This window comes from Triticum dicoccoides, chromosome 5B, assembly GCF_002162155.2.
Source record: "Triticum dicoccoides isolate Atlit2015 ecotype Zavitan chromosome 5B, WEW_v2.0, whole genome shotgun sequence".
Lineage (NCBI taxonomy): Eukaryota > Viridiplantae > Streptophyta > Magnoliopsida > Poales > Poaceae > Triticum > Triticum dicoccoides.
The window spans coordinates 494,335,739-494,344,658 of NC_041389.1; positions in this window are offsets into that span (position 1 = coordinate 494,335,739).

The window sequence follows — 8,920 nt, forward strand, 5'->3', positions numbered from 1 at the left end:
GCTTCTTCTTAATTAGGTTTTCTTGTACTGCCATCCCCAATCCTTTTAATTAGTCCTTTTTTCTAGAACTTCTTTCCTGTTCAAAATACCTTTCCATCTGTGAGAGTTATTGTGTTTCTTCTTAGCACCCATGAAACCTCTACAAAGAGTGCGGGCACACAAGGAATCATGTTTTGTCATTAATATCCGACCTTATTTCTCAACCATTGCAATGTTGAAAAAGTGCAAGTCCCTGAAGTCCATACATCCTCCTGTCTTCGTATGAGCTATATCTGACCATTTCTTCCAATGTAATTTGCTTGTATCTCCATCTCCTCCCCACCAATATCGAGCTAGGCTTGAGGTAATCCTTTTTATACGTTGTCTTTGATAGCGGAAAATAACTCATTCAGAATGTGGGCACTGATTGTGTCACTTCTTTGATGAGGATTTCTTTGCCAGCTGCACATAACTTCTTTTCACACCAGCATTAACAAGGTTCTGGATTCTTGAACTTATTTTTCCAAAGGCTCCTGCGATATAGATCTGCCAATAGCAGTTGGCAGTCCTAAATATTTTTCCTCCAGGGCTTCTCTCTCAATACTGAGACATTGGGTAACTTTGGTTTCAGCTTCTGCCAAATAGTTTCTGTTGAAGAAGATATCAGATTTTTCTCGATTCACCAACTGACCTGATCCTATTTTGTAGGCTTCCAGAATTTTATTTAGTCTTGTTGCTTCCTGATGCCTGAGTAAAAACAATGCAATCATCAACGAATAAAAAGTGAGATATAAATGGTGCATGGATCCCCACTCTAATTCCTTTAGCAAGAAATTGCGGGCCAGAAAATATTAATAAACTAGATAAGCCTTCAGCACATAGAAGACAAAGATAAGGATATATTGGACCTCCTTGCCTGATACCAAGAGAGAATCATTTTCTCATCGTATGCATCAGCCGTAACAACCTATAGATTATGACTACATCCGGAGAAACACTTTACCACAAGAGACAGAAGGAGTTACTGGTTTGGTTGACCTTGCCAACCGCCGGAGTGCATAATAATGATTATGAACGGGACTAGTAACGTTACTGCATGTTCAACTTATTTTACGATTAGATTAGAGGACTGAGGAGTGGTGCGCAACATCTAGTAATGATTTTATTTTCATTACCATACATGCCAGTGCTTTTTACCATGGTTAGTAGTAGGAGTCGTGGGAACTTGGGCGTAGCACAGCGCGTGGAATCTGGTAAAGCAATTTAATTTCGTTACCATACATATGGCTAGCATTTTTACCGTGACTAGAGAAAAGTGATGCGGGGCAAAGGTTGGGTGCGCTGCAGCGGTAACAGAAATTAAACCTATCACCATATATATATATATAGGTTGCCGTGCTGGTTGTTGCACTTCTCCTTCATTTTTGTTTTCCTATGCACTCAATATTATTGTGAGAAACATAGACCTAGGTCACTTGAATAAATGGTTGTTGTATCAGGCACCACGTGTTGATGTTGAAATGAAGGATGGTGCATTGGAACGCCAAATCATGGAAGCGCCTAAGTCGGGTTGCGATAGCAAGACAGCTTGTTTTCCCTATTATTGGTTATTGGTCCTCCAACTTTTTAACCTATGTTTTCTTAATTTCATTGAAGGTGGCGTCGCTGAGAATAGCAATGATCAGATTCGTGATTCCGTGCTAGAGATTAAGAAAATACGGGATTCTATTGTATGTTATATGTCTTCTCTTTTGTTTCAGGAAAAAAATGATGCTTGTTTTTCTTATATTTTATTCTAGTTGAGAATCTTATGTGAATTCATCCCCTCTTTGTTTCAGCTTCGTAAGGAATTCATACTTCAAGACGGAAGTGCTCAATGTGATATGGACATTCATAAAATTAAGACTGGTATTCTACCATTTTACACATCTAAACATCGTTAGATTGATAATCACTTGTAGAAATGTCACTGTTTTCTGGCAAACATTTTGGGCATGTTTTGCTGGGAGCTATACATTTCCCAAAGTTCTATGTTAAACTGTCGTGTACCTCATCTTAAACTGTGGACAAATTGTCCATTAGAAGTGTGGAATATTTTGACAAGAAGTTATTTCTATATGTGTTCCACATTCCCATTACTCGTCATGTTTAAACCTTATGCAAAAGAGAAGATGACAGTAGAAGTGTTGTCAATAATGGAGAAATATAAGGAACCTAGATCAAATATAATGAAAGTTGTCAATCTAACTTTCTCTGGCGATGATGGCAAAACCAAGAGCACTAAGAGGATGGGATTGAACTTGAAGGAGGCACTCTCCCAACGCGATAAATGCATGGTAAGAAACCTCGCACTGAACGGATGCATTAAATTTTTAAATGCCATCTGTACCTTTGACACTTGTCAATGCAGGAACTTGCTGAGATCTGTTGTGATTGCGATTGAATGGCCCCTACAGATGGTATGTGTAAACACATTTACTCTTATCTCTTTAATTTTCCAAATCGACAAGCATGGGGTTCTTGGACCTTATAGGCACAATAATAAAGAATTTCATACAAATGGGTCTTGTGCCACATACTTTCTGATTAGCGTTTATTGAATCCATTCCCTATAGTGCCCCATTAGTATCATGCACTCAAATGTTAGCATACATGGTGTACTACGCTTAGTATGCTTGGGAAAAAGAGTTTTCAAGTGGTCAAATCTATAAACCACTTGTCTGTTCTCTATTCAGGTGTTAGGTTTATTCAACATCATGGTTCGGTCCATGGTTAACAAAGACATGTGTCGCGCCGTTGTAGGATCTATCAGAGATCACCTCTACTCACCTCATTGCATTCCACTTGTCAAGAACTGAATAGGTCTCCACGTAGCAATAACCAAGAACTGATATTTGGTTTAGTACCATCTTCTCTCATTCATAGCTCTCACACATTGTTTTTCGGGCACTTATTCACCGATCACTCCTATCTTTTCAGGAATGCACGTTGGCGAAGTACGTTTGAAATGCCCTGATTTTGAGATGAGCATCACCGGCGATCCTCGTCCGCCCCCAGATGATGCAAGGTGCTCCGCAACTGCCAATATGATATTGGAGCTTGGCAAGAAGGCGGGGGAAAAGAACAACATGATAACTGATGCAAAGTTGCTAGCTGGGACTAGTAAGGCGTTGGGGCCAATATTAGTAAAGAGTGAAATAAAGCAACTTAGGTATTTGTTGTTCTGATGTCCGAAAGTTATAATGATTTGTGTTGTATGAGTTTGCATTGTACATGCGTGCTAACCATGTGCTCAAACGGATTATTTTTACCATTATTTTATTGAGTTTTCTTTGTTTTGGGAACTTTTTGAAACTTGCTTTTGGGTGGAATTTCACTTATGTGCATATGAGTGGGTTACATTTTCCCAAAATTATAGCACCTTTTTGGAAGGTTTCTTATTATTGCTAATTTAGCAATTGCATTCTTGTTTATGTTGATAGGTTTTGCGAGTAAGGTATTTTGGAGCTTGAATTTTAAAAATATCAAAACCATAGTTCAAAGTCTGAAAAAATCGTAGGTTTTTATACATATGTTCATATGGATACATTCTACAAGTGTATAATGTTTCAGGATGGAATACCTTAACATGTGAGCTAAACAAAAATGATTTTTTTGAATTTTTAATAATGAACAACGCATGTACTGTTCACCATTATCAAAGTTACGAATTTCTTATTGTAGTTCACATGTTAACATATATCAAAATTAAACTTTAAATACATGTAGTATATATATCCATATAAACATGCGGAGTTTTTTTTCAAAAAAATTGAAAGTTCAAAATGTGAATTTCGAATTTTTCAAAAAAAAAACTAGCTCAACACACCAATATTTGTTGTATCTGTCCAAATATGTTATTCCCACCACTTGTGGGAGCTCTCTAAAAGTTGGGCCAGAAAATTTCCTATTGTAAAGTTTAACCATATTACTATATTAGTGGTGAGATGACCGGGCTGGGAGCACCGTAGACAAACCACCTTAATGATGATAACCATATAAGTATGTGAAATGTTTTAAAAAATATAAGTATGTGAATTATTAATTGCCATGCATACACAACACTAGTAGAAAAAGGACCTAATGTGAGACACATTAGTCTCGGTTCAATTTTGGCCCGGTACTAATGGTACCATTAGTCCCGGTTCGAACGGCTATGCATTAATGCCGGTTCGTGTTGAACCTTTAGTACCGGTTCGTGCCACGAACTGGTACTAAAGGGGTGGTGGCAGGCTGGCGTCAGGCCAGGGCCCCACGAGCCCCTTTAGTCCTAGTTCGTGGCACAAACGGGTAGTACAGGGCTAACCTTTAGTACCGGTTTGTGCCACGAACCGGGACTAAAGGAGTCTGACCTATAGTCCTGGTTGGAGACACAAACCGGGACTAAAGGGCCCATTTTCAAACTCTACCCCCCAGATCGCCTTTTCAGTATTGTAAAAATCAAAAGAAAATGATAAAAACTTCAGAAATTAATATCCTTCGAGATGTAGTTATGTTACTACATCTACTAGTTAGGAAAATTAAAAAAATAATTAAATTTGGACATGTTTTGCAAAAAAAATGTTATGAAAATGTAAAACGGCCATATCTTTTGCATACGATGTTGATAAACCCGCGTAATATATCAAAAAATCAGCATGAAAATCCGCATCCGATTTGAACCTTTGGGGAATTTTTAACCTTCATAGTCTTCTTCATATTGGATTTTCATCACTTCGAGACGACCTTGACGTGTTATTTTTGTATTGTTCCTCTAGTCGTGAGTGTGAAGCCAGTAAGTGGTATGCTAATCTAACCGAATACAGGCCATGTCTTTGGGGGCTCCAAACCCAAGTAATCCTCTTGCAATGTTCCCAAAGAAATTTTCATAATAGCTCTTGCGTCTGCTGATCGAAAATTGAGCTCTAATGCTTGCTCGTCCCAAGAAAATCCGCATCCGATTTGAACAACCTATGACCTGTTTGCAATTTTTTAGAATCCTCAAATTCTAAAAGGAAAAAAGATATGCTCAAATTTCAGTTTTTTTTTAATTTTCGTTAAATCTGGTCAAATTGTGGTCAAACTATGGTCAAACTAATTATTCAAGAAATATTAGTGTTAATAAATAATTATTTTAGTTTTTTTCTCTTTTGGTCAAATTGTGGTCAAACTATGGTCAAATCTGGTCAAACTATTTTTTCAAGAAATATTTCGGCTACTAAATAATAATAATTTTTTAGAATAATAGTTTCAAACTAAAACGGTGAAACATGTGACTTCATGCTCAAATTAAATTCCTGAGGCTTAATATGATTGACAACTTACTATTGTCATGTAAACAACACGTGCAGACTTGGAAACTAGGGGGAATAGCACTCGGAAGTTAAGCGTGCTCAGGCTGGAGTAGTGAGAGGATGGGTGATCGGACGGGAAGCTAGACGATTTCAAATGATGAGGGGTGATTAGAGCAATGATGAGCGGTGATTAGAGAAAAAATCGTCAAATAATTCGTTAAATAATTCAGAAATTTGAAAACCGGGAAAAAATTCGAAAAAATATCAAAAAATATCCTTCAGTAGCGGTTGGTGTTACCAGCCGGTACTAAAGGTCCCCCAGACCACCGCGCGGGCTCATGCCACGTGGTGGGCCTTTGGCCCCAGTTCATGCAGAACCGATACTAAAGGGGGGGGGGCTTTAGTCTCCAACCTTTAGTGTCGGTTGCAGAACCGGGACTAAAGGCCCTTAGGAACCGGTGCTACAGCCCGGTTCTGCACTAGTGCAAGATATATGTTCAACAATCAAAATAAAACATGGTTCAACAATTAAACACAAGCCAAAATAAAATTCAACAATTCATACATAGGTGATACACAAATGAATCAATCGGCTCTCTTGTTGCGCTTGTTGATCTCCTTCTTGTTGTCAAAACACTTCTTGATTTCTCATCAAAGAGGCTAGTGCCCTACACGATATGACCCCCGACTCCTTTGAGTCCCTCGCGAGCCTCAACTTCTCTTTCTCGAGCTCATTTGGTTCCAATGCCATGGCCTTTTCAAGCTCCAAGTTTGCACATTTCTCTTACTTTCTCCACATATGTCTTCTCCCCCTCAATGTTCACGTCTCGTGCACCCTCTCCCGGTCCCAGTCAAACAACATCCTCTCCATTTGCACATTCAAAAACAGCTTGTACCTCTCCTACTTCTACTCCCCCTTGGTGGAAAGAATGTGTGTCCATGTGGCAGACATTTTGCTTGTCGCGTTGTCATGCGGCCCTATCCTTCTCCGACATCTTTGCCATCACCCTACATTTCCTCTTTGTCATGGTCCCATCTCCGTCCGCCCCTCCACTTGGCACATCGTTATCGTCCAATCCAATAGATTGATGGGAGTTTCAGTCATCATTGTTCTTCATCTTATTTGTGGGGTTCTTGAGCTCATTATAGAGAGTTTGCCACTTAGGTTTCCCATTCAATTTCAACCAACAAGGCACATAGTGAATGTTTTTTCTCAATGTGTTGGTAAAAAGTGGCAGCGGACCCCATCTGGCAAACAAGAACCACTCAAGATAATGCAAAGAAATGGAGAAAGCAATACAAATGATGACAATCTGAAGCAAGTCAAACTTACATGTCTTTGGACTCCAACACCACATTGGTTCTGGACAATCGCTTGTGCATAGAAATCACAAAACTTGTTCATGGACTCTTGGATGGTGGCCCATCTATGTTGGAGAGAGCCCTCATTGCGGGTGGAATGGATAGCAACTGGCTCCACATAATGTTTTGTGTTCATGGTCATGTTTGTGGAATTTTTTTCGCCAATACTTTGTGCCCTTTTGCTCGGTTCCACAAATAAGATCCATGCTTATGGCTAACCAAGCTTCACACCACAAAACACTTTCATTTCAGTGCCTGATTTTGCCCAACATCACACAAAGGGGAATTGGTATCACCCAAGTCATAATGTGAAGCTTTTTGGTCATCATATATCATGTTCACCATGAATGTGTCCTAAAAGATGCATCACAATGAAACAATCATCTCAACATATATCCGAAAATGCATATGGGGAATGAAAATACCTCTGTATCTAGGTCCAAAATTTAATCGAATGGGATGTGGGCATGGCCATCGTCGGTGATTCACGATGTTATCTGCGATCTTTGGACTTTAACCGACTTGCACATCGTGTCCTCCCTGCCATCCTCATTCATCTGCGTCAAGCCATCCGGGATGCACAACCATTGTGAGGCCGGAACAGCGTCGGCTAAGGCCATGGCGGAGAGCGGGTCTCTCGGGCAGGTTGCATGGTGAGGACAGCTGGGTCTCACGGGCAGGGTGCATGGTGAGGATACGTGAGTCTCACGGGCAGGGTGCATGGTGCATATGCGGTGAAGTCCATGTTGACGACCTCCTTCAACGCAACTTCCTTCTCTGCTGCTTCACGGACACGCAGCTCCCTCCGGGCGACGGTCTAAGCCTTGGAAAGTAGGGACCTCAACGGAATCCGCTGAGCCATCGCCCATGGCGGTGGGGGCTACGTATTGGGGACAGAGGCGGGAGGAAGGGAGAGTGACAAATTTAGTTGACTTGGTTAATTTGGAGGGGTTTAGAGTTGGTCCGGGGGCAACTGTCACGTCCGGGTGGACCGCCCCACACTTATGGGCTAGGTTTAAATGGTGTCAGACAACCCATGTGTATGGACTGGCTTTGGAGGTCTAGTTGGGTGCCGTTTTTCGGTCTGGACGATTGGGGGAAGTGAAGGGCCCGATTGTAGATGATCTCACGCCGGTTCCATTCGTGTCACATGATGAGTGGAATAGAAGTGGAAACATGGGTCAAGAAGATAAAAAAGTAGAGCTATAATATTTTAGGCCTCCTTTGATTTGGAGGAATTCTATACGATAGGATTCCTATAGGAGAAATTCCTAGAGTCATTTGGTTTGTAGGAACATAATTTTATTCCTACGTAGGAACTATTCATATCCTTCACATTTTAAAGGAAAATAAATTAAATCTAGACTCAATGAAAAAGTCATATACTCTTTTACTGTTTTTATTCACAGAATTTGAGATAGATGACATCTTATTTTCTACAAGTTTCCCATTCCTATGATACTTCATGTCTACTGCACCAAAAGCGCCCTTATAAAGTACAAATACATATTCCTGCACATCAAATCAATGAGGTATGTAAGGCCAACTCCAACGGACGACCCAAACGGACGTCCGTTTTACCTGGATTTTGGCCGTTTGGATCGAGCAAGGGGGCAACGTTCGGCCCTTTCTATGTTAGCGCTGGCCGTGCGCCAACAGGCGAACGCATTTCATCCGGCCACCTGGAACTTTTTGCAAAGGGATAGATGAAATTTGGCACCAAGGTCGTAGTTCATGCCGGCCAGAGCGCCTGCGGCCGACACACATGTCGGCCTTCAAAAGGAACCACCCCCCAAGTTCTCTCGCCGACAACAAAGCGAGTGGCTAGCACCATTGCCAGCCGTCAAAAAGAACCCCCCTAAACGTGCAATTCCGGGTGGTTCATTTTGAAGGAGCTCGGCGACTGGTACTGCGGAGGGCGAACAGGCGACGAGCCTGTGCTCACCACGGCCATGGCATCGGCGGAGAGAATGGCCCACACGGGTCGGCACAACCCAAGTATGAGAAGGGCGTGCGTCATCGCTGCCTGCATGGCCTTGGCAACGATGGCCTCATTGTCCTTGACGGCGGCCTTGTGCTGCGAGGCCGCGGCCTCGGGGGCAAAGTCGGCAGGCACCGGGCCCTCCTCTTGGTCGACTCTATGTTGAGTCGCATGATCTCTGTCAGCATGAGCTCCGACCGCAGTTTCTTCTTCTACTTCGCCATGGGGCGGGCGGTGGTAGCAACCGGGTCGGCAGGTTTCTAAGGCAACGACCATGGAGGAGGGA